We start from the raw sequence: 27,638 nt of genomic DNA, 5'->3' as shown, positions 1-27,638 counted from the left end.
ATCTCCTACAAGGATGTATGAGGTGAGGTGAGGTGTCCCATACAAATCCACTCCTTGCATAGAGCACCTCTTTGGTAGGGTCACAATTTACTTCACATATTTCCTCTCAGGAGGTTTGTGTTTCTTCTGCCAGCTGAACTTCCAAGTCTAAAACTACATAGTGTACTTCTTGTGCTTCATGTGCTAAGGAATGAACCTCCATCCCAAGCCCCTCATACAAAAATATCTTAATTTTATTCATATGTTTAGATAAAACACTAAGTCCAGGAACACTTAAACTATGAATGACAGTATAAAACTCCAGCAGTGGCCAAATGCTCATGCACCAAGTAGCATTCAGATCCCAGCCACTTTCTCCTACTTCTTCTTCCCCATCCTAACCACACCACTTTTCAAAAAATCCCCATCTGCTTAACCTCTTTTTGCGGAGTCCCTGCAAGGCCCCAGGTTTAGTAGCTTTTCACAGTTCATCTCTGCTCTGTAAAATCATGGGGAGAGACTGGGAAAAAACGCAAACAAAATGAAACAGGAGAGATCAAAACAACCCCAAACATGTTCTGGGTCAAATCGACATCTGATACAGGGGCTACATCTTCACTGAAGTCAGTTAGGTTTTCACTGCCTGTGGTCTTCAAGGTGAATTTGGCTCATAGTATGACCTGAGATAACTTATTGACTGAAGCCTGGAGTACCTTAGCTCAGCCCTGCAGTGATGAGGAAACTGCATACAACTGCAGAGTTACTTTTCATCTAGTTTGAATATTCAAGTGACCCAAGTAGTCAGTCAGTCATGAACAGCAATATATGAAGCCTTGGGCATTTTTAGTCTAACAGACTGAAAATATTGGACAGAAGTTACACACAGTGGCACAGGGTTACTCTGAAAAATGAACTGCAGCTATTCGTTCAGATGACACCTCACTTCAGTCTAAGGTTAGTTCCAAAAGAGTATCCAGATACTAATGCACCAGGGCTTGGGAGACCTGGGTGTAGTACCTGGCTCTAATGACTTTATATGCAATTTACACTCAAAAGAGTTACTATCTAACTTCAGGCACCTAAGTTAGGAGCTGAGGATCCACACACACTCAATGGAGACAGACAAGACTCCTGAGGTAGTCAGTGTGGCCCATTAGTAAAAAGCTACTTTTCTACCTTGATCACAGAGGCAATTCATTCCTAATGCTGGGGGATAAATGTAACACCACTGTGGCAAACTCCTTCTCTTGCCCACCTCACAGCTCTTTGGAACATGGGAGATGCCAACATTGTTTATTTGCATCATCTGACACATGGGGGACTTGCACTGTGATGGAGTATGTGAGCAGTGGTATGCATGTCACTACAATGCACATTGTCCTGCATGAAAAAATAAAATCCACTAGGGGTGGAATAAAAGTATAATGTTCCTGGGAAACCTTAAAGTAGCTCCTTCTGAGCATGTAAAGTTAAAGGCAGATAGCACTAACTGGAATGCCTTCACTTACTACTCCACATGATACTGTCTCTGCAGAGGGGGCAAAGATGTGGACATCCTTGACACTGTTCTCATTCTTGAAAAGGTATCCCTGCTGCAAGAAACTGGGGTGAGCCAGCCAGACAGCACATGCTGAGATGCTGATGAAGTCACCATCTCAAAAAAACCCATTGATTCACTGCCTCTTACTAACTCTAAACCCATAAGTAAAAAAAAAAAAAAAAAAAAAAAAAGTGGTTAGTTTCACGCTGTTTCACATTGGAGTCCTCGCACAATTTTCCACAGCACTACCCTACTTTGCCCTGGAACAGCATCCTTCTAGGCATTCAAACGCAATGTTAGTATGCACAGGGGTTAGAGAGAACAAAGTCAGATCAAAATATCATTTCATCCCTTGGGTCCACGAGCTATTGGCTGTGAATGTAAAGGAATTATCACACACGAGCTTACTTCTACAGGCAGCCTGGCAGGAATGCATTCCCATTCAGTTAAAGATCCTTCACAGGGAGCAATAGAAATGTTCTGTTCCTTCAATATCTTTTCATTCCTTTTCAAGCATTTATACAAGTATTCAGGGGCTTAACCAGAAATGAAAGAAATTCATTTTAGGTTATGTGTATTAAGAGGCTCTGGGAGTCCTCTACCAGTCTGACTGTGCTAAAGATTTTGTTAGCTGACTTTTTTACCTCTGGTAACTACCAGTAAATTCCAGAGTTGAATTATTCTGTCCACCTGAAACAAATTCTCTTTCCACACTGAGAAGCATTCAAAGCATTTGAAGATGTATAGGATTCATTCAGCATATTTACTGAAGAATTTAGTTGTAACCACTTATAAACATCTGTTGCATTTTAGCTCAGTAAGTGTAAATAACAGAAATATAATGGCATGTGCATGTTGGATGCCATCTCTTGGAAAATAAAAAAAAAAAGTTACATTTCTCTTACCCAGCACTTGATCACCAAAAAAAAGTGAGGAAAAAAAATTAAAAAAAAAAAGTGGAAAAAAAAAGTACAACACACTGCTTGGGGAAGCAGAGTTGATTAATGGGCTTGCCTGTTAAACCATCTGCTCTTTAGAACCCAGCTTTGAATCCCAGTGCCCCTAGCTGGGTCAGCACTTTTTCTGGTGCTGAGAAGTGACATTAACTCTGCCGGCCTTTGCTTTTAGGAAATAGTCCATGGAATTTCCTTTGCTTTGGAAAAACAGAAATACCTTCCCAGATTCTGAGCAACAATATTAGCAAAGTTTGGTAAAAAGGGAGTATTAGATCAGCATTGCCTAGAAAAAAAAAACAGGTAGTGCTACAACTCAAGAGGACTGAGTTCAAAATGTGTCTCTGGGAGCAGAGAATAACCTGATCATCTTTGGAGTGGAGTGTCATAAAATTAAAAGGAGAAAAAAGGGACCTGGGGCTGCTCTGTGGCACACTGAATAAATGCACTTCCTGACATTGTCTTTGATAGGGTCCCTATCAGCTTGTCACTTGGGCAAAAGGTAATGCTGGCCTAGCAATAAATGCTGTAATAATGTTTCAAACGCTTTGAACTAGATATCACAAAGGCTGGGGGCAGTCAAAATGCCAAATAAAGTTAACTAAGCACAAGAGTGGAGGCCAGAGACAGATGCTGTGAGCTGAATGTCAGATCAAGGGATGAGATCAACAAGGTGCTTAAAGAGGCATTTCCTGGTTAACTCAGGAATCTCCAGCAATCTTTGTAGTCTTTCATGCAAGCCTTATTAAAAGAACAGAGCGTGGGTTTTATAAAGGACACGGAGATACAAATGCACATTCATTTGAACTCGTCAGATCTAACGGGAACTGTTTCGGGTAGCTGCTCTCCCCAGTGCAATGTTTAGATTAAAGTTATCATAAAGAGGACACAATGAAATGAGAGATTTCAGCTCTGAAAAACTGACATAACATTTGGCTTCTTGTCACTAGTGCTAAGTGCCTTACTAAACAGACATTACTAATAACTCCTTTTTTTTCCCCTACAAAAATTATTAACAATCTTTTTCATCAATAGTAACAATTCATTAGTAGTTTACTGGTATTTTGCACGAGAAGTGTACAGAAAATGAATTATAATCATACAAAATAGCATTCACTCTCATACAGACATTAGCTTCACAGTTTAAATATGGCCTGCATAAAAATTATGACAATTCAAAGTTATGAGCAATGAAAACCCAACAACTACAAGCAATGGTGGAACAACAACTGTCTGGAATATGTTGCACCTTAAGCATTGGCACAGTAAGGGAAAGACTTGAGAAACCGTGCCAGTAGGATTGCAAGCGCCAAAATCCTCAACTCGTCAAGAAATCTCCCTTTGGCTTCCGGTGCCAACGCGTTACTGCAGCATTTCCTCTAGCAACCACATGGGAACAGTATTTCCAAGGTGCCAGTAAAGTCCTAGTAATTTTAAATACACTTGTCTTTCAACTCCAGTTTCAACTTGATGACTCTGAGCTGTGTTTAGTCCCTCACTGCAGGTCATAACATCATCACGATCACTTCAATTTGCAGGCTGAGGATGGAGCCAGGAACTGGCAACCTAGGTCGGGCAATCTGAACGGCTTTTTCCTGTCATAGACATAAATATACATGTGTTTGTATGTAAACACATTATGATTTTTCATACTTGTTACTGACATGTTGCCATACTGCACAATAGAGAAGGTGGAATATAGATACTATACATATGCAGATACATGTATGCATTTGTGTTAATATGGTACATATGCCAGACAGATACTAAGATGACTTGGTGGCAAATAAGGCAACATTCTCCCAGATGGGAAACACCAAAAGTGGCAATTTTTTTCAACTTGAATATAGTCATCAAGTACTCATGCCATGCCTTTCACAACACAGACAGAATCCAGTATTTTCAGACTTGAATGATTAGCCATATGTATTTCACTGAACATGCTGAGCCAGATCCCACCGCCAGCGCTCACTGAAATCCCTACAGTTGCATGTGAGTAACACAAGAGAAAATCTGTCTCTGATTACTGAAAAAGATGCTGTATTTTTCTCACAAGTGATAGTTTGTGCTGCTGGTAGTATAACATCTAATGCTGGTTTATGGTACATCTCTTCCCTAGTTCCTCTACTCTTGAAGATATTACAGGAGAAAAGTAACAAAACTGCTGTTCTTGCCTCTCATCTTACACGTGCCTGTGTGTGGTGGTGTTGCTTCTAACCCGCACTGATCACTGTTCCCACAGCAGCCCACGTATTACCATTATTAGGTGAGTTGTAAATGAAATCTGAGCCCTGAAGAAAATTTCTACAGAGTACAGTGCAACATGATAGGGTCCCAAGTACCTACCAATTCTAACAGATGAGATTTAAAATGGTTGGAAGAAGAAACAGAAAGTACAGATGAGACCACATGACACATGAAGGAGTTAGTTAGAGAAAAGAAGTCAGATTCACCCTGCCCAGCGCATAAATCTAAAGGCACTGTGCTTGCCCCCACTTGTCTTTTGAAACCAGGGCAGAAGACAAGCTTGAGCAGCAAATTTTTTCACACTGAATGGGCAGGAAATGTTAGAAACAAGCAGTAATGGGTGGCTTCTGCCTGAAATAGTCTTGACATACTGAACATTGTAGAACATTAAAGTAACGTCAATATTTATTATACAGATATGTATATTGATTGTGCAGTAAAATGATCCAAAGTAATATATGCTATAATAATAGTTGAACTCCATTCAGAAAAAGAGCACTGATGTGAAGAGAAGGAAAAAAATTCACAAAATACTATATCCATTTATTAATAGGAATAGCTACTACAAAGCACTAGACATCCTGCAGGAGTAAAACAAAAAGAAACTAAGGTCACATTTCTAAAACAGTCCATTGTAGCTTGTTGGGGTTTGCCAGTTTAGAGCAGCTGAGAAATTTGCTGTAGCACTCCATAGTTCAAATTCTGTAAGGTGCCCTGTATCCTCTCTCACTCATTTTCCTTTTCTTATGAATGACTAGTGAATTTCTCCATTCAGCATTGCCACACAACACATCAGTGCTACCACTATGCTGTGCTTTGACCACGAGGGTATTGCCATTTACAGAACAGCAACCATTAATTCAAAAGAGATTTGGATAAAATAAGAAAGACTGCACCTACTTCCAAATTCAAACACATGTGGCATCTTCTCATTCCCTCCTTTTCCTCTTTCTTTAAGTGTGGGTTAAGGAAAAAATTAGCCTGCTTTGGGATTTTCTTTGGGTTTATTATCTGATGAAATTGGATTTATTTAACTAAATTGGCTGTATATTTAAGTCTCTAAGTTCACAAATTATCCTCATAGTCTTCCCAGGATCCATTTTGCCTAATTGCTGGTAACAATTTCAGCCATAGGACTGGACTGCTTATACAGCGTATTTCCCACTCCTTCACCAGATGATTGATTTTTTTTTTTTTCCTTTTTGCTTTTAACAGGGCAATGATAATGTTCAGTATTGAATTAGTAATGAAGTTCCAATTAAAGACTGTGAAATTGTTCGGACTTGCAAATATTTTTAGGAGTATCCAGCTACATGGTACCTGGTGTTAGACAAAGCCAAACATTGGCAAGGCACCAAATCATCCATTCACAAACCTGTTTGAAAATCTGATTTTGGTTATTCTTGTAACATTTGACTATACACTAAACTCAGTAGCATTTTCTTCCTTGCAGGAAAAGCAGTAGTGATATACCTTAGGAAAGGCCATAGTTCTGACCCAGTTTGAACCAAGAAGGGGCAGAATTGTACTGATCAATGTTTCCGGGCTGACTACAAGCTAAAAAAGCTTTTTGTAAGTTCTAGATAAACATTTAGCATTTTGCAAACCCTCACACTGCTATTCTGGCAGTCATATGGCTCTACAACACCCATACCTCTAGCCTGTACCCTCCAGGTGCATCTGAGCTGGACCAAGAGCAGTCACATGAGGAATAAAAGTGATGTTGGCAACCTGCCTCAGAAACCTGCAAGCATAAAACATGTTCAACTAATACGTAATTTTGTCCATACGCCTATGTCCAAAGACCTTATCTCTCTGCAACAAGCCTATAACAATGATATGGAAGGACCCAATTTACTCTTTCTGTGCTCAGAGTTGGCTAGAGATGGTGATTTAAAGCAGAGCTTCTCTATACTCGGCATGTCTTGTTTCATGCCTGGGTGGCATGATCTCTAAACAAATCTGGCCTGGACCAGTCAGATACATCCTATGTTACTGGAATTAACAAGACCCATTTCAACCTGTTTGCTCAGGTTGCTTCTACCAGTTAACACAAACCACGAGCAAAACAAATATTACTATTTTTATAATTTCTTCAAATAGCTACACCAAGAACTGGGAGATTTCCCCGTGGCACTTCTGGGCTTTCTTTGTCCCAGAGAAATGCTTTCAGCACTTTCTCAGATGCTGGCTAAACCCCTGGACATCTGTAACTGCAAATGAAAGCACCTTCTGGAATGGCCTTCCTTATGCTTCTTTCTTCACTTTTTTTTTTTTTTAATTTCTATTCTTTTCTCTTTGGTTTAAGAGCAGCTTTGCTAGGCTTGCTAAGACTGCTGTAAACAACGCTTAATAAAAGGCAACATTAAACAGTCCAAAGCAGATAAACTTGGCCAGGGATAAGACCATAGTCTATCTGTGTCTCCATGTAGCCTGAAGTTGTCATCAAACAGAGAAGTAGCTCCCCTGACTTCATTGTCCTTGTGTGGTTTTCTTGTCCTGTCCTCAAGGCAGAGGGGTAATCAGGCTCTGAGACATCAGCAACAATAATAGCTCCAACATAACTCTCCTATCTCTGGAAAGGATGGTTTAACGTTATTATCTCCCCATCAGGGAAAAACCTTAGTCTCCACTACTAAAGGGAAAGGGATGAGAAGCTGTCAAAATGAAAAACTGACTGAATAACTGACTTTGTAAGTGCTTAAAAATCGTCCATTTTATTTATTGTATCTTCTAGTATGATAAAAAGAGAGACAGCTAATGATTTTTTTTTGTTGAAAACTAGAGTAGACTATGGGCTTCAGGTTCAAAATGCCTGGGTTCATTTTATCTTTTATTACCCACTGGCAGCACCAAGTTAGGTTTAACATTTTGTCCCTGGACCATTTTTCCCAGCAAGAGTAAGAAAGCGACCTCTAAATACCACTAGCAAGCATCCACTGGTGAAGGAGACCTAATTCAAAAGTTCCTGCTCACTTTAATGCTCTCATTTCAGAGAAATTCCCATTTCCAGGAAAGTTTTCTTCACTCCAGCAGTCAGTATAACACAATACTACCAACACATATTCCCAATGTTAGTTTGTTCAGTCAGGTGCCTGCAGGTGGTAAGAGCAAGGGGCCATGCCACATTGGTACAGAGGAGGAAGCTCCCAGCCTGAATTCACTCACCAGCTCCAGGCTTAGTGCCCACTCATGGCAGTGCCCACAGATTAGGAAGCCCTGCGCCACGCGGCTGAGGAGAAGCTGCTCTAAGCACTTACTGGTGACCCCACTAATGCCACTGCATTTCAGAGGTGTCACAGTAGAACACTCCAGACCCTGCTGGACTTGGGATGATGTCTAGACACATTTCAGTATTTGAGATTTCAGTCAATATATAAAAAAGAAAAAGAAAAAAAGAGAGGGGGTGGAAGGAAAGCAGAATCCAGATGGAGAAAGGGAGCACAGTCTGTTTTGGTTTTGTTGTGAAAGGGCTTTTTTTTTTTTCCTGAACTGAAACTGGTTGCATTTAGCTTGCAGCCCTGTTTGTATGGTGCAGATACACTAATGATTAATGATGTGCCAAGTGGTTCAGAGAAATTCAATTCAGACCCACAGATACTTGTCAGTCCCTGAGGAATGAAAGCATTTTTTTAAAACTGACCCACTAATTACCCATGAAAAGATTCAGGTAGTAAAGCACACTTGACCTTATTCTCAATAGCAGCAGCAGGTCTGAATCCAGGGAGTTTCTTTTACTTCTGTAGTATTCCTGCCTCAAAGCTTGAAAGGCCACAGTCTAAGATCAGTTTCTGCTCCTTGGTAGTTTCCTAATATTTTGCACGATGATGTGTCATTTCGTGTTGTATCAGTCACATTACAGTATGTCAATTAAGAAAGCATAAGGCAATATGATTGACACAATCTGAGATGACTTGTCACAACACAACACGTCAACTGGGACATTTGTATGTTTTGGGTTTATGTACACACACACAGAGCCTTCAAAGGGTGAGGGGGTGGAAGGAGGACACTATCCCTCCTTTAAAAGTTTTCACAACACTTTTCCATTGCAGGCATTGATAAGTATCTGTTAAATATACTGAAGTTTCTTCAGTTCTCTCTGTAGGCTACCTCTAATAATAAACTACCGGAGCTTGAGTTTATTCCAACCTCTATTTATAATGGACACCTTCTTGTGACACATAAAGTGCCATGTTCCCAAGAACAGCCTTTCTGTTAGGGAGTGGCATAATACAAAACTCATTACAATTAACCACTTGTCCCTTGGTGGCATGTGACGCTAATTCAGCTCCCAAACAATTAATTTGGAGTAACCTCACAAAGCAATCCCTAAGCAACAGTAATTGGCTAATTCCCCTCTACTTATGGTTATGCTCATTATATTACAGACAACTTTAAATCAGGCTGTCATCGCTAGTTCTTGCTGTCACCGAGGCGATTCAGAAGGAAGAGTTACTACACCCACGATCACTTGTAACCCGTCTGGGGAAGGAAAGCTCTGTCCAGGAGCACTGGGAAGGTGGGAAATCCCAAGCCACATTCTGCAGGGGTTTGAGAACATAAGCCTGACTGCAAGGAGAGCTGCAGAAATCATAGGACTTTAATTCCTAGTGAAGAAGCATCACTTCTTAATGAAATTTTCAGGAAGGTATGTTTGCCATATCTCCAGGCAGTATGGTCTGGCAGAGAAGCCCTGGCTGGGCATTGGGATTCAAATCATGTTATTGTATCTCTCTAGCTTGGCTATATGGCAAGGTGCAGACACCTGCCAGCTAACCAGGACCACGAACAAAGAGAGCTCAGACACGTCTGTGCCTACCTGCAGGTTTCATGTTGCTCTGCCCCATGCTTTGTTTCTCCATTTAGCAAACAGAGCTTGTACTTCACAGGAGTGTTTTGAAGCTAAAACCCACAAATGGCTGAAAGATGCACTGGGACTGTTGAAAAGTAGAGTACAGAAGGATTTCACAAGCCTGTTAAAGTAAACTGGATCTTTCTTGGACTGCTGCCACTTTTTGCATCTGGGGAAATAACTTAGAGTGGCAACTGTACAACCAGATGTTGCAAACCTAATATTTTAAGTTCTTTCTTGTGGCATAGTGTGGTGCTACATAGAGGTATCAGAACATAATCTAAATATGCCAACTCAGGGACCAGGAATGGTATGTTGTGTCCCAGACAGCTCTGTCGTCAGTCAAAAGTCATAGCAAAAACTGTGTGATTGACTTAGCATCCCCAGCACAGAGATGAGATAATTCTGCTATGGCATATGGTATATCCTGACCTGATGAGCAGCTGTAGGAAAGTCAGAAGTGCAGGTATCTGCAGATATGCCATCTCAGATCACATCTGAACAGTGGTGCCTGGCCAGAAATGCAATATCCCAGATTTGTTCTGAGGTTGCAGAACTACAGAGGGTGGACAAGGAAAATATTAATTACAGTAGATTCAGGTGAAACTTGTGTCCGTTCATCCATCCCCACAACAATCTTCAAAGACAAAATGCTTCTGTTTTGCCCAATATGTTCACCAGTTTTATGCAACATGGCGGTTCAACTCATATTGCCCATATGGTGAGCCATTTTTTAAAATTCAACACGCAAAGATATTTAAAAGCAATCAGTAATTTGTAAGCAACTGTGAATCAAGAAATGCACTGTTCTGTCATTAGTATTTCTTCCAAGTACCATAGTTTTTCCTGCTTTTAAACCTGCATTTACAGATGGGGTAGAAGCCCAGTGGCACAGAAAGAGCAAGAAAACTGTACAGATGAGACTGAACAGGCATCATGTTTTATTTGTAGTATTCCTAAGCTGGGGAATCAGAGACCTCAGAAGCACAGACCATAAAAGCAGAAGAGACCACATCCTCGGGTAGTATATTGTCACAACTCTCATAACGTCCAGCTCAGCATATTTAGTATATCATAAATGCCAGCTACCAAAAAAACCCATATGGAGCAGAAGGACATTTTTTTTCTTAGCTGAAGAATAATCAAAAGTTCAAAGGCAGAGAGATCAGTACTGAGAATTTCCCTGACTTCTCCCAAAAACACAAACCTAATCATCAGTCCTTTCTGCAGGGCAGTGCACACTGCTCCTGCACTTGCCCCATCCTACATCGCCTAGTCCTTGGCTCAGGGAGGCACTCTGTCCCCCGGATAAACCCATCTGAGCAAGGCAAAGATTGAACACGCAAGACAGTTGCATCACAGAGACTTGACTGCAAGATGGATGTTGCTTCCGAGAGGAAATGCCATCTCCTTCTTTGTGTGGAGCCAAAGCTTTCAATTTTACGTAATCCCTGCAAGTTGCTTATTGCTGGACTACTTGGTGTTTTAGGGAGAGAAGAATAATTTTCAGTAGTTTATCTGAATTGCAAAAACACAAGATGGAAGGAAGTAAGAGGAAAAGCAATTTTAGATTGAGAATTGTACCCTAAGAAGGGCACATGAACATATATATATATATATATATATAAGGGACACAGCACAACTAGAGCTGTACTGCTCACACTCATCACCTCCAAGCTATTCCAGGTATAAGTTGTCCACTCTCCCTTATGCTGTAGATTCATGAGAAATTCTCCGGTTTATAAAATTATGTCTTTAAAGGCTGTATCAGTTTCCTGAGACAATTCAGCACAAGGTGGTCGGCAGGGACATCACAGAGCAGAGGCAAGCTGACAGGTTTGGAAACACCTTGGCTACCCAAAACAGGTGTTATCTCTGAACATGCAACCACAGATTCCGTTTGGTTAGGTGCACGTTGCATTTCTTTTGGTGGTTAAAGCAGTGCCTGGACATTCAGTGATCTTGTTTCCACGCAGCTGTTACAGAGCTGGCCAGAGAATTCAGCAGGTTAAAAATAATCATGCAAATAAAAACAGTAACACCCTGGCCCCAGTATTTGGGTTAAATATAATCTAAGCTGTTATCACTACTGGGAAAATACTATGTAGAGTCTCACTCACAGGGACAGAACCTGAGCCAAAATCCCTCTGGAGCGCCTAATCAGTATAATCTGAAGGTCTGGTCATGAAAAGCACTGAAGAAACATCACCTTCCCTTCATGTCATGTTAACTGAGAAGACTTAATCCCCACAGAGTACCTCTACAGTATAAAACAATACTGATCCTTACTGCTGCATATAAATTTAGGCCAACAGAAGATGATACACAAAAGAAGCCATATTTTTTTTCTTTTTTAATGTTGTCAGTGACATAATTCAGAGAGGAAGATATAGTTGACCTTTCCAAATACATCACCCAGCCAATGCACAACTAGCACTGAGCACAAAGCCCACTGGTTGCTGAGTTTCTGCATAAACCCCTAAAATCAGTTTACACAGTACATTAACCTAGTGCTGGAACAAGTCTGCTTGGTAAGTTGTTCCAAGTCTTCCCCAGACAAAGTTTCAACTCACTGAGCTGAACGGCCACTTACTTATTAAGGGACGTTAAAGTTCTGGATCTGAAAAACCCTGGAGCCAGAAAGCCTACGGCAGAGCCAACTCCAGGCCCAACATGATGGTCGTGTGAAACTTGATTTGAACTCGATGTGAACGCCTGCCTTCATCCACACGGATTTGCAAGCTTTGAGTTTCTATTTTGCATTTCTCATCAGAACAAGCCCCAACTCTCTAAGCAATCTTTGGTCAACATAGTCAAGTTTCACACCAGTTTCTCATTAAAATATCACACAGAACTTCTAATTTGGTGTGACTTCAATGCTCATGGTTATTTGAAACTGATCACATGAACATCAAAAATGAGTCAAAGCTCCTTCAGCAAAAAGTATTTAGAAAAGCAGGAGTAATGCCACAGTTTTTGCTTAAGCATTGAATCATTTTTGGTTTGTTAATAGCCTCTTTGCAAGTGCTTGCAGGTTTGATTGCCAGCATCTCGCATGGTTTTAGCTGAACTTAAGTGTGGCTCATTATTATATCTGTAAGTGTAACTAATATCACACATAGTCACAAGCTCTGCAGTGACCTCAGTAAAATTACAAATCAAGATTCAGCCTTCCATGAATTTCTTCTACTTCTCTATATTAAAATGCTAACATCACTTCAAGGTCCTTTGTATAGTTTAATTATATACCTTCAGTCTGGCATAGATAATGAGTAAATGTATTGCTATTGATGAACTAGAATTATCACCACTATTTCATTTATATAATTTGATGGAATAATGGAAGAGTAAATTCCTCCCCTGGCAAATGTAATAAGGGACAGCTCTTGATGTTGCTCTGAAGGAAGGAAAAGGCTGCTCTGCCAGCAGGCGCAGAATCTGCACCACAGACAGCTTGCTGCCTGAAAAACTGACTTGAATTAAAACAGTTAACTAGAGTGATCAAAGTCATTCAGAGGGGAGCTGCCTGGAACAATTCTTCGCAAAATATTTTTTTGATCAAAATATGCTGGTTTTGTCAAAGTGGGAACATTTCACAGCAGTATCTATTTCAGTGAAGTTTTCAAAAGGAAGATCTCCGAGGCCTGGGCTAGACTGCTCTGTCACTGGGAAGGAAAGAAATCGTAAACCTGACTTCTTTCACAAAATTCCCTCCTGTGAAATGCTCAGGAGCCCTTGCCTCTGTTCTAATGATGAAGAAAAAGAAATACTTTAAAACCTCAAAAGTTGTTGCAAACACTGTCATTCTCTGGCTGGCCCCACACTGAAAAGCTATTGCTGACTCTGACTGCTAGCTCTAGGTATTACAAAACTTGTGGTGTGTAAGTAAAGACCACCCAGTGATGTAAAATCTGTATCTAGCATAAATTTTAGTGAGATCTTTAAGATCAGATTGTGCACAAAGGGAGTGAGAAGGATATGGCATATGCTTTTTAGAATGTAAAATATTATTATTAATTTCCTTTCTGATAGCAGCCCAACACAAGCAAATCAAACAGGTGTTGTAGAAGGATCTTAACAGTGCAGTAAGATCAGCTGTGAGGTGGTAAAGATGTGTTTAAAAAAAAAAAAAAAGCAGAATCTAATAAACAGTGCATCTTTTAGTTCACTTTGTACTGGTACTTTAAGAACCTTTTTGAAGTGTACAAGAGTTGACACAAAGGACCTTGAAGGTTTAATGTAAGAAGAAATGTTTGCACCATCAAAACAAAATTCCCCCCCCCCTAAGACTTGCAGTGAACTTTCTTTTAACAGGGGACTCAAGGGAACTTCCACAGGGGTATCAGCACCCACTTCTTACCTCCTCTCACTGCGTCACTGCTTTAATTTCTTATCATGCCTTTCTTGGCCTCTTCCACCTCACTGAGGAGCTCGTCAAACCTTCAGCACTCTCCACTGACCTTTCCAGTATTGCCCCAGCTGTCTCTGGAGCTCAGTTCTCAGGCTTCACTGCTCCAGGTTTCCCAAGCTACAGCATGAGCAGTCTTAGGGCATGATCTCATCTGCCACGTTTCATCGCGAAACAACAAGTATTAACACTTGCATGAGCTTTTATCCATTATGCTCTTGCAAAAACATACACCACAACAGTGGAGCACTCAGCAGCAACGAGGAAAAAGCAGCAAATACAAGACTTGATGATGTATGCCACCACAGAACAGAGCCCTCAGAAAAAAAAAAGCCAAGGAAATTTCAAAATGTTCACTGAAGTTGTTTGCCTCGTATTGCATTCACTAAATCTGGACTTTTTCAGGCCGCTAGAGACACATGTTTCAGAGCACAGACTGCTTCACTGACAAAGCCGTGTTGTTGACTGCAGGGAGAATAATCACAGGAACCCAACAGATCATAACTCCCATGATAGGGCATGAAGTGGGGGTGGGAGGGAGAAGCAATTTTCTCAGCTAACCTTGTCCCAGGCTTTTGAGGGCTTAATAAGATCATAACCAACACATTGAATTATATCCTGAAATAAACAGGTAGCCAGAACAGAGCACAAAGCTCAAGATTTATGGGCTAATAGTAGGTGACCTTCAAGAGAAAGGTTGCTACAGGCTGTACTCGCTGAAGTCCTTTGCAAGAGCAGCCCCAAGCACTGAGCGCTAACCCCGAGGTGCTGAGGGCACAGACTACATGCATCACTGGGAAGCCATCTCCGCTTCCAGAACAACCATAAATGAAATAGTACTGTGAGGATTGGAACTAATGAAGTCTACTTTCTTTCGTATTCGGTTCTTGGGATTGACTGACTTCTGCATCTATGATGGCGCAAGAGTCTGAAAGTTTTCTGGCAGCAGAAGTATTACGAGATTCCTTCCTGTGTGGATTCTCTGGTGTTAAATAATTTGTGAACTCACACTGAAACCATGCTTTCAATAAAGGCTCCAATACCTTGTCTCTTTCCTATCCAATTTATTTGCCCCAACATTGGGGGAACTTAGTTACCTTTGAGCTTAAAACTCTTACTTCACATGAGTTTAAGAATGAACAACACTAAACTGCTATATAAAATATGGGGGGCACATGCACAGATATACACAGAATGCAGATAACCTTAATTTTCCTTCAAAGCTAAACTAAGATGACAGTTGGCTGTATGGGGAAGATTTATTCCCAGTGGCACTGAGAGAAGCCAATGATGATGTTTTCTGAAGAGATCAACAAGTTCATCTTTCGACCTCTAGCAAGTGACCAAGGGACATCATACCTGAATACAGATTACAGTTTGTAGAAATATCATGAGCCAAAGGCAGTGCACAAAAATTTGTTACGATAATGAAGCAGGGGATTCAGCTGCCCATACAGAACTGAAGGACCTGTCTCAGGCCAGCCTCTACAGGGCCAGTAAGCAGATGCTAAAATTTCATTACTTCATCTAGTTGCAACAACCCATTTTAGCAAACAGGTTCAGACAAGGACCTTAAAGTAAGTTCTGAACACCTTTAGGGTGAAAAGCTCCTCGACATTAGGAGGTGGGGGGCACAAGAAATGGAGGGCTGAGAGAAGATCTTGTGGTTTTCAGTTCTGTGTCAAAGAACATGCTGCTAATTTCCAGTTCCAGCAGTATGATAGGTTTATCAAATACTTTCTATAAGGAGGGAAAGAAAAAGGTGAAGTACAGATTAGAAAACCCTGGGCCAGACCGATTCCCTTGATACTGCTGAGTAAATATAAATCAGTGGTGGTACCCATTTCATGGATGCTGGTTTCCTGAGCTGAACCACAAACCTCGTGCTCCAGTTCTGTTTATGAATTTTATGCGGAGCTGGGAGACACACTGCTCAATCCCACTCTCCCTCCACCCCAAGTCATCTGCAGATGTATTGGTTCCAAAGGCCACTACTTGAAGTTTCCATTATCTTTTCTGAAAAATAAAAGAGCACCATCTTTTAAGAAACTATGAGCAAAACCAGAGACACAGCTACAAAAGCAACAGACATTGGTTAGGCAGGTGGCTGAGTTTTATTTAATCCCAAGCCTGTGCTATAAAGAAAGATGAAACACAGCCTATTCTGTGTTGCAATTAATCCCAAAGGTTAATTTTGATGCAGGCACATTGTAAACAAAGGGGATATTTATTTCGGAGTCCAAGTACGTCGCAACAGAGGGAAGGCAAAGGGAAGGGCAGTTTGCACTGCGGATTAAGAGAAGGCTGCAAGACCTGGCGAAGCCAGTGCTGACAGATTCCCTTATTAAAAAGTGTAGCCTTGTGGAAGGCCTGCCATTGACAGCCCTGATGCGGCCAAACTTCAGAAAACCAGGCACAATTGGAAGACTGTGCTGTGGCAGGGACAGTGGGGCTAAGGGGCACTTCTAATTTGTCAAAGTTGTATCTAATTCCACTGAACAAAGTTCGCAAAGAGAGATGAGCAGAATCCACAAATGATTGCTCATTCACCAAGCCCTGATGGAAAGATAGGCCAGCACACAGCTTGGGCTTTGTAGAGTAACCTGAGCTGCTCCAATCAACTTTGGATAATTCTGCCTTGTGGGCATAACAGTTTTCCTTGTTTCTTCTTTAATAGGATTATTCCTTACAATATTAAAAAGATAACATCAGTGTCTTTCAGTGTCGCCATAAACTATTTCTAGGTATATGAATGGATGCTTCAGGTGGTTTTGTTACTATTTCTGATACAGACTTATGAGAAGTGAATATCTAAGAGAAGAATTTGATTCAAGTCGGACATTTGTTCTGTAAATAAACTAAAATCTCAAACTTCCTTTTAAAAGAGAGATACTCCAAACTGACACAATAAGAGCAAAAAAGAAGAAAATTGCCACATTGAGCATGGTATCCAGGTGAGCCAACCCCAGGATTCATTCCATTGATGAGAAAATCATGTCAAATAGAGGCAAACAGCAGTCCAACCATATTTACAGTTGGAGAAGACTTCCCATTTACAACAATGGATGTTGGATCAGGTCTTCAAATAGCCAGTTCTCAGGGAGAAAGATAATTAATGCATATTAAAAAAAATATTTTCTCCAAATTAAGATAGAAGCCATAATATATTCTGTCACTGCATAACAGTATTTTCAGGAGACAAGAAGAAAGAAGGTAAACACCTTCCCCATTCCTTTCCTCTCCAAGGAAAAAGAGAATTTATAATAAAAAAGTATCACCATATCATATTATATTGTCACCTCAAAATGAGCTCATTTCTGGTTTTGTATATTATTTTAAATGCGACGGCCCTCACTGAAACTGTGTGAAAGTATGACTGAATAGAGCAGGGGTATCTTAATGCAGCAAATGAGGCAGCCAAAATCAGCATCCGCTTTGAAACCATCAGAAACTGAACGGTTTGCAGCTACCTGACACTTTCATGAAATTAAGTGCTGAAGAGTTAAAAAACTTGCCCTAAAAGATTCTCTCAGCAGTGTTTTCAATTTATCAGGTATGTTATTTGCATGAGCTAATGCATTATCCTTCACTTCATTTAAAACCAAGCCACAGTGGGATGACCATTTACTTTTGGATTTGTCTACACCTGGATCTCGTACAGATAGCTCTAACATAAATCTGATGGTAGAAAATTACTGCTTACTGGGAGGCAGAACAAGTTTTGTCTTGAAATATGTTTCAGATCCCAGTGCTTTTTATGGGTTTTCAGCAGCCTCAGCGGGCCCTGTATTCTTCCTACATCAAACAAACCACGACTGGATTCCTGGGATGCTATCCCCATGAGGATGACATAACAGCGTCTGCTTGATGCTACAACTCTGTTTAAAGGTGGTGCCCACATTTTTAAGTGTAGCTGGTAATTTCAGGTGCCTGTTTACTGGCTATTCAGCTCGGGATATTGTGAAGTTATCAGAATTTCATTGTATATCGCATAAACAATCTCATTTAAGGAGCACCCATTAAACAACCTACAGTTTGATGTAGCCAAAATTATCACAAACTTGTTTAATATAGATATATAAAAATACATATATAAAATAAACCTGTAATTTATATTTTAATATAATAGATATTATATTTTAATGTAATTTTGTTTAATTATCTACATTGCCATTAAGCCACTGGTAAAGTAAACGAGATCATTCCACCTCTACAACTGACACCCTAAAAAAACCCCCTACTCAGCAATAATATTTTTTATTTATTAAGTAGATGTCTAATAAAGGTTCCACCTTTGGCTAGGTCTTTGCACATACACACCCACAAAATCTTGCTTTCTGAGAGGCAAGGACAGCCCTGCTCCTTTCCTGTGCCAAGAGAGAGAACACATATCATTGTGCTGGCTTGCTTTCTCTTTGCTGAAGTACTAGGGAAAATGAGGCTGTAAATCTGTTTGGGTTTTGTTTATTTTTAATAAATACATGAATTTTAAGGCTAGACAGGACCATTTATCTTCTAGATAATGATTTGACCTTCTCTCTAATCTAGATCAAAGAATCTACCTCAGGTACTTCTTTCATTCAGAAAGTCTTCATTTAAATATTCAATCTATCATATCTCTTGGGAAATTCTTCCACTGATGATTTAGCTTTACTACCAAACACATGTATCTTTTTTCTGGCCTAAATTTATCTATTTTATACATCCAACTAGTGGACCTTGCCATGATGTTTTCTCCGAAATCAATGGCTTTTGTATTGCAAAACAAAACTAAGAAGTCTTAGAAGTTTTCTCCTGTATAGTTGTGTGTAAACTCCTAAACTCCCCCTTGAAGTAGATTAGACCTTGCATTCTGTGCATTCTGCCTGACACATTACAAAACAATGATCAAAGGTGCTGAGAACTGCTTTTCCAAGGAACAAACAGAAACATTTTTTTTCTATGTGTAAGGGGAGAAGGCAGAACCCAAAAGGCTCAGGACAGCATCACAGCATATAGTCGCTCTACCCCTTCCTACTCCACCACACCTTTTACAGGTTTGACTAAAATTCTCCTCTTAACTCTAAATATCTAACCTTGTGCTTCACCCTTTGACACTTCACTGTTTGTGCTCTTTGACTTGTCCCCATGGGACGGCATCCTGAAAACCTCATGCAAAATTCTCTGTTGCAATTCAGCACAATTCTGATGAAGCTGATGGTGTATGAGGCTTAGGACAGCTGAGCATTCTCTGCATTTCTGAGCACTCTTCAGGTATTGCAAGAGTGTGATTTGGGCAAGCTGGCACAAAGTAACAAATATCAGACTTTTCAATACACAAGTACAGGGAAATGAAGAATAGCAAAATGTTTAAGATTGTCCCTCTACCCACCATGTGGATATAAAAATCCAGATGTTTGCTGCTTCACCTAGGCACTTGGGAGCTGCTAGTGTATTGGGTTTCTCTCACAGGGGGTGCCAATATCTCTTCACCACTTACGGAGGCAGACACGTGGCAGATGCATTGGGTTACACATGGAAACCCTTCTGGTAGAACCACGTTTATGAGGCTTCCAACCATAAGAAGAAAATTTGTCAGTTTGCTTGCTCCAACCGGTTTTCAGGAAGGCTTTTGCAGGCTGCCTAGAGGTTAGCAGCAGGGAGAGCAGGATGCAGACTACAGAGCATCTCCTTAAATAAAAGGAGGAAATGAGAGGTTAGAAAGGTGCAGTCTTCACTTTGGGTTGAACTGAGTCTCAAGTGGCATCTGAGAGCTTAGCCACAATCTGTCCATATATACATAAGATATATTTTCATTGATCTGAAGCTCTTTCCACAGCTCCCAGGTTCTTCTCAGTTTGTCTTTCATGTCCTGGCTTGACACTTCCAGCCAAAAGCCAAGCCTTCTATGAGAAGAATTAAATCCCACATCCATACCACATTTTTAGGTGCAGGGAAGCTGCTGATGAAGATACTGGTGAAAATGCTCTCATCTTTCTAACACCTTCTTTCATTAAATCTGAGAAGACTGCAAGATCTAAATAAAACTATATGATGGTTTTGACATCACTACTCCCCCTATCCTTGCCCCCATTAGGCTGCACAATAAAGAAAAGAGTCACATTCATTTTTCATTTATACACACATTTCTAGCAAATGCATTTCCAGGTTTTCAACGTTTGTTTGTTTTTTTTTTTTTTTTCTGCAGCAGAACTAAGGTTTGCTTCAGTTTTATTTTCTGGTATTGCTTGTTACTTGTTTACAGTGAAAACTCTTCATTAAATGAAAAAAAACTGCAAAGGCAATATAACAAAATCTTGGTTTTGTTATAGCTGTTTGAAAACCTGGCTGTTCTTTTAATTTCATGTAGGTAAACTACATAGACTGCCTTGAAAAATAACCTTGATCCTATTTTCAATGTCAGCAAATGTTTCTGATCATATTCACAATCACAGTAATACTGTTTAAGGAATTTTGCTGTATTGTTATATCTGCCGTGTAGGGTCATGCTGTAGTGATCTCTCAGACACCCATATCCCATGGGGTTTAAGTATCAGGAGAGAAACCTTCAACTTGATTCTGGATTCAGTGAAGCAGGAAAACAGCACGGGGACAACAGGTGAACTCAACCCACATGTGTGAAAAAAGAGGATGCTGTGTTATTACAGTTTAGGTGGGGTTTTTAGGTTTGGCTTTTGGGTTGTTTTTTTTAGGATGCAAGTAACTTTGTGATACCTGTCTCTCCTCCAACTGTTTCTTCACAAAAGCCACAAAAATTAAAATACATTCCCTACTTTAATTTCAAAATGACATCTTCTCACAAAAATGAATCTATCACTGCTCTCTGTTAAAAACTGTTTTCTAATGCCAAACCCACTTCAGATATTTTTAAAAGCATTTTCTAAAACCATATTTTTCCTGCTACAAATGGTAATACTTAAATGAAGACAAAAACAAACAAGTCTCAACAGCAGTAGGAACAAATGAGGGGTTTGTTTCCACTGCAGGAAGGGGCAGCCTCTTCTGATCCAAGACAGCTTTGTATCTGTGTAGAAACATCACTGATGACAGTATGTCTACACCTATAAAGAGCGAGCATAGGCAGCTGCCCACAACAGTGCCAAGTGAACAACAACCACCACCCTGTGTAGAGTTACTAGAACTATTCACTTGTAGCTCAGAAGTCGTAGGGCCACGCTCATGTGGCACATCGCCAGGACTTGGCCATATGTCTCAGCAAAACTAACCACCACATCATCCACAGTCCTTCACAGCAATATTGCTTTTGCTTTGGAGGAATCTGCTAGCTTAGGAGTCTGAGCTGCTTTCCATTATCCAGTATGGACATGCCCAGTGTGAAAATGAGAACTCTTTAAGGTGAAGAAGATGCCCGCTACATGCTCTGAAAAGTACCAGGTGCTTCCTTTGGCTTCGCAAAACCTACCACGTATACTACTGAATGAATCATATAGAAAGTGTTGAAAATGTTGCACTGGAAAACAAATATCTGCTCTCGCTTTACACTCACACAGACTCAGAGAAGTCTCTGTATTTTAACTCCAAAGCAGAGACATCCTTTTTCTTTTAAGCACCATCCACTTTAAAAAGGAGAATGAGAGATTCTGCCGTTTCTTGAAGACTCAGCAGCACTAGTCAAAAGGGATAGTGATACAGAGAGACATTTATGGAAGTTGCTGGGACAATCATAATTTCATGGGCAGGCTTGAAAAGCTCTTTTTGGGCAAATATAAAGAGCCCACTGAGTCCTTTTAAAGGTTTTACACAAAGAAACTCATCAGTTTTCCAGCACTGTAGTGAAATTAAGAGTCCATATTGCTTCTGCTGAAATTTCTTTATAAACAGTAACTGTCCATTTATTTATTGGGCCTGTGTAATCGACTTGGGAAATACAGGCCCACCAGAGAGTTCACAACCAGGTAGAAGCATCACTCGGTAAGAATCGTAGTTTTAACATGATGTGCAATATTTTCTTGATTTGAAGAGAATTCCAGTTTTATGAGGGCTAGCCTTGTTTTTCCTCACACTGAGTAATTTCAATGGGGAAATTTCTTTTTTATGCTTCTCCACTACTTAATATGCATTAAACAGCTGTACTCTATGGTTTCTGATGAAAGAGGAGTCAGATTTCATCTTAACACTTCACAGCCAATATTGCTGCCATTGGAACAGAGCCCAATCCTCTCACCTTTACTCTCCTAAATAAACCTTACTTCATATAGGAGACATTAGGCAGAAGAGGCAGGAATAAAGTCTCCTCGAGGTCACCAGGATTACTCAGCAGAAAGAGGATTACTTGAAGAAATGCTGCACTGTGGAAGCATCAATTCTTAACTAACGGTGGAGTCAATTACAAACAGAACGGGCTTTAAGAGATATTTAATCCATGCACAATGCAGGATTCATCAGCTGAAAGCTGATAAAGTTTCACATCAAGGGTGAACACCACAGCCTAGTGATGACTCAGTAAGCAGGTGTCTTTCTGCACAGTAGCTAAGATGCACGACCTAAAATATCTTTGCTTTCTCTTCAAAGAAAGTTTTTTGATCCCTCAACTACAAAGACGAATATGTAGCATAAGAACACGCATGACTAACTTTACAGACAGGAGGGACCCCCAGGAGAGGTGTGGAGTCCTCTGGGAGTTGCAGGAGAAGTCTGAATACATTTTGCTGGCTTGTCAGCTCTGAAACCTCACTACGCCCATTTAAATGCCACCATCATCAACTCTCATTGCTGATCGAATACTCCAAAGAAGAAAAGACATGAAGATTTGCACAACCTACCATTGCAGACAGATTGTTACAGCACTGAGACAGAGCAAAACTTTGCAGAATACAGCTGCCATCCTGGCTTTCAGCAGGTTAGTGTTTAAGAAAATATGAAAGCAAGTAACACCCTTGATAAAAAATCAGTCCACTGCTCCTATTCAAAGAGCTGTAACCTGATCACCACCACCCCTCCACTCCTGTCTACTGGAAGAAATCACCCAGGAGCAGAGGTATTTGTTACTCATTACTATTATGTATATTCTTACCACACAGAGGTGGTCAGCCTGCTACTCTGCTAAGTACATCTGCCTGTGATGCCACCCCACTGCAGCTGGAGTGAAAAGCATCCACCTGCTTATTTTGGGGTATTTCTCCCATAGACAGTGTGCTATCTGCCAAGTGACTTCAGGTCGTGTCCAGGACATCAGTTTTGAACTTGGGAGGTTTCCATTCTGTCAGTGTTAAAGGTCTTTTCCAACCTAAAGGCTTCTATGAAATGCAGGTATAACCCTTCTCTTAGTCACCAGTTCTGCAGAAATGATCTGAGGCAATGGGACTAGCAGCTAGGCTTGTGGATACCTGGGTGGGGGGCAATCCCATAGGTGTGGTTGAAGTCCTCCAATTCTCTTCAGGGCAAGCACTGTCTTTTCTTATGTATCTGTACGGCCGGTAGATTCCTGGGACCCAGACCTCAGTGAGATTCTCTAAATATTTTTGTGATACAAATAATAAGTGAGAAGAATGATATGTTGTAACCTACAGTTTTGGGGGTTTTAATACGTAACACAAAGATGAAGAATGAGTCTCATATTTTGCAGGATAAATACATATATGAATTTACCATTTCATCACACATCCCTACTGTAACTATTAAATGCAGCTGCTGCGAATGTTTCCTACTGCCTTGCAGTATTTTGCAGTAAATCAAAGTAATCTGCATTACAGTACTAGGTTTCACTGCAATCTCGAGGAATTTTTCAATTGCCTCTCTTGCATTTCAGCTGAGATCATTTAGCTGAAATTATGAAACACGCATTAGCGATTAATGCTTCCAAGATTCCACATTACTGTCAAATCACTAATACATTACCTTTCATAATCTAATTTGTTCACGCACTAAAATACACAGAACATGCAGAGCTTAGCAAATGGCCTTCTAAAATGTCACTTTTTTTTTTTTTAATTATTCCTTAAAGGGAAAAGGAACACCTCTACAAGCATCTAGAAAATTTGTATCAGCATCCTCTCTTTGGGCAGCCTTCTTTCTGCCTTTCATGCATCAGCTTCAGGATCTGACAAGGGACACAGCCACATACACCACATTTTGCTACTGGTGAGACACTGTGAACCTTCACCAAGACACAGAGCACTTGCTCTGCCAAGAGCATCTCCTGTGGTGAAGCATGGAGAAATCTTAATGGATGGAACTGATTCAACCAGCTATAAAAGGCTGATCAGAACTGCCATACACCCCATGTTTTTTTGGAGGGAGGTAGAAAAACAACCAGATGCTTACTTTCTGCTTATACACCAGTCAGCACTTCTAGTTTAAGCTACAATACCTTTCAGTGCACCAAGGTTTGGGGTGTTGAGCAGCTGGGGCGAAGAAGGGTTGAAGAATGAAACAGGATTTTTAAGTAACACAACACAGAACTACAGAGTGAGTATGTGGTAACTACTGAGACATTTCTTCCTCTTTCCTTCCAAAAAACATGTCATAAACCTATTTTTTAAAAGTGCACAGCAACCCCACAGAGTATGACAGAAGTGGAGAGTAGAGGTGAAATTCAGCAAGTTTAGCTTTCAGCAGGATCAGGACTTCCTTTCTGAATCCTGTGAAGCGGCTGGTATTTCTTCATTGATGGACCAATGAATAAAATTGGTTAGAAAGTTGTCTTAGAGAAGAGAGTGAGGAGGAAGGGATGACTGACTGGTGACTTAAGTCATCCCCCTTCTCCTCCAGATTTTCAGCTGCATGGATGCAGGTATGTCCTGGGCAGTCCCTGGGAGCAACAAGGAAAGACATCTGCTAGATGCATCAGATTTGTCAGGACAGGGGATATTCAGAGCAATGAGAAAGCTGTTGATGCCTGCGTAACAGACATAAGAAATAGGCAGAAGAAAAATACAGTCAGATGAAGAATACACAGGAGGGAACAGTATATACTTTGATGAAGAATGGAACAGGGAGAAAAAAGACAAAGAAAAAATAAACAACCCAGAGAAAGGAGAGGGAAAGCGGAGGATCTGGCTATTCAGAACAGGGTTGTCTGATGTAACAAAATGTTGGCAAAAGAGGTTATGGAAGATGAAATGAAGAAGAGTACTTGGAGACTAGAGGTTAACAGGGTCTCATGGCTAACACAAAGAAAATAGCACAGACAAAGCATTTTCTCTTGTTCAGCACAGGTTTGATCAGTAGATTCTTACACTTCCCCAGAGAAGCTAAAATCTGCAGTTGTTCTACTCATCATAAAAAAAAAAAAAAAATTAAAAAAAATTATAAAGGCATATTTGCGTAAAAGCTCTGATATCATTTGATGAAAGCTGAAACCCTCTGCTTGAAATGCTCCAAAGGTCTCCTGGAACTGCAGTCTCCTCAAGATAGTTCCTCCCCATTTCCTTGCAGGTCAATCATATGAGCAGTCCCTCCTCTTTTCCCAGTCTCTGGGAGCAGAGTCCTGTCTGTCTCTAACATGTGGGGATGACATGAGCTCTTTCTCAGAGGAGTGCATGTTGACCCATGGCATTTCAGCAGCCCGAGCTGCACTGGTTTTGGAAAATCAGGGGTGGTATAGCTGGAAACACCTGACTCGCTACCATAGAGGGCCAACACACCCAATGAGGAATTCCTTGTGTGTGACTAGGGTTGACCTTCATTTTTTCTGAAACAGAGATAATTTCTTGACACGTCAACCACCTCTTTTTAGAGGCTCTTTGTACACCTTGTATGAACCTTGTGTGCAAAGACTGAAGCAACTTAAGTCACATTTCTGAATTAAAATTTGAAAAGCAATGTTTGAGATACACCAAGGTATGCACTGCTCACTGTACATGACCCTCAATATAAAGTCTTATGCAGGAAGGTTATCTTCAGTATAAAACATCACAACAAAACTAAAACAAACAACTAACCTCAAAACATTTGGCTATATTCCTGCCTCTGCCAGAGGCTGTTTTGACCCTGGCTCACACCACCAACATGTGAAATAAGGTTTAACACTGCTCTGGGAATATAACTATCATTGCTGGGGCAGCATTCTCACACTTCAGTGCTATGATGCAATGCTGGGCTTTTTTTTTTCACTGGCTAGCAAAGTGGTACATTTATATGCCATGTTTCATCCCAGTGTAACTGCTTCATTTCTGTTAACAGTTCAGGCTGATCCAAGCAATGTCTGTGCTCACAGCCCTGGCATGCTGAAGTGTCCTCTCTCCTCGTGTATCATCCAGAGTCCTCTCACTTACACAATTTATCACTTCAGTTGGTTAAAGTAATTAATATAAAATGGAAGCCCAACATTCCTCATCTTTGTGCCCATTCTCCCTCATTCTGTAATCAAACACTAGGACTATAAATGACTACTTCAAAAAGGAGGAGCAAACTGTGGAAAGAGACTGGCCCAGACTGTCAGTTGGTACAGATTAGCACAGACTGAGTCAGGTCTGTGTGCAGGATCAAGTCCTCAAACTTCCACTTAATGACTTCACTCAGTATCTGACCTCAGCAGTACCAAGTACAAACAAAACCTGCACTAAAGACAGTGAAATATTGTGCCAAACTGACATCGCTGCGGGACAGAGAGGTACATGACAGCAAGGGATAACACAAGCCAGCCTGTAGGAAACAAGCAACTGTCAGCACTCACATATGAGTGATAAAGATATATATTTTTAAGTGTGTATTTACACAATCTCAGATATCAGAACTTGGAGCTAACCACATTACGCTGGCTTCACAGTCACTGCAAGGGGAAAAAAAAAAAGCAAAATGCTCTTTCCTACGGAGAGAAGGCGGCAATATAAAAACACACGCAGCCCTTTATTAGCTGAATCATCCTTGCTGTAGCTGGCCATCCCCTGACCTGGGGATTTTTGTACCTAATGTTTTCAGGGAGATAATTTTCACAGCATACCTCAGCTTCTTAGAATGCTCTCAGAGAGCAAAGTCAATCCTAGGTCACTCTTCCAGTGTAGTTTCCTTTGTACTAAATCCTACTTTCAAGAAAGTTCTTGCCATGGTTCAGTGGTATTTAACCTATCATATAATATCCAGGTTTACTGTGTTAGAAGAAGCAGAACAGTATTAAGCTTTTCCCACAAGCCTGTGATTGCATTTGACCCAGTAACCTGTATTAGATTAACATTTATTCTACAACTCCACAGCAAGCCTTGGACCTGGCTGAGCAGCAGTTTATAGAGGACACTAACCATTTTTACAAGTGGAGCAGGAAAAGGGAATTGAATCTGAGGGAGTAATTCCAAGCAAGTATGTTGCTGCAGCAGTTAAATTGTTTATACGAGGAGTTGGGGAATTACATCTGACTGACCTCTCTTTTTATCTGCTTAAAAGACAAAGTGCAGGTCTCCATGGCAAGTGCTAACTCCTGGGGAATGCAGTATAAAAATGCATCATGGCAATAGAGCCTCAATACCCACCAAGGAGGGAGACCTTCAAAGGAATGTAAGCAAGTTAAAATCACCAGGATTAGAAAGGTTTTCACGTTAGCCAGCCTACAAACAGGTTCATAAGCATTCCTGCTCACAAACCAGCCACTCTCCTACACTTGCCATACAAAGGGGGTGTGGGGTAGTGGGGGTGTTGCTTTTTATTTATTTATTTAGCTTTGCATTAACCTTAACCTTGTGTTAGTTTAGCCAGAATAGG

Source organism: Athene noctua, chromosome 1, assembly GCF_965140245.1.
Source record: "Athene noctua chromosome 1, bAthNoc1.hap1.1, whole genome shotgun sequence".
Taxonomy (NCBI): Eukaryota; Metazoa; Chordata; class Aves; order Strigiformes; family Strigidae; genus Athene; species Athene noctua.
The sequence above is the reverse complement of the archived record's forward strand: the minus strand, read 5'-3'. Positions refer to the sequence as shown.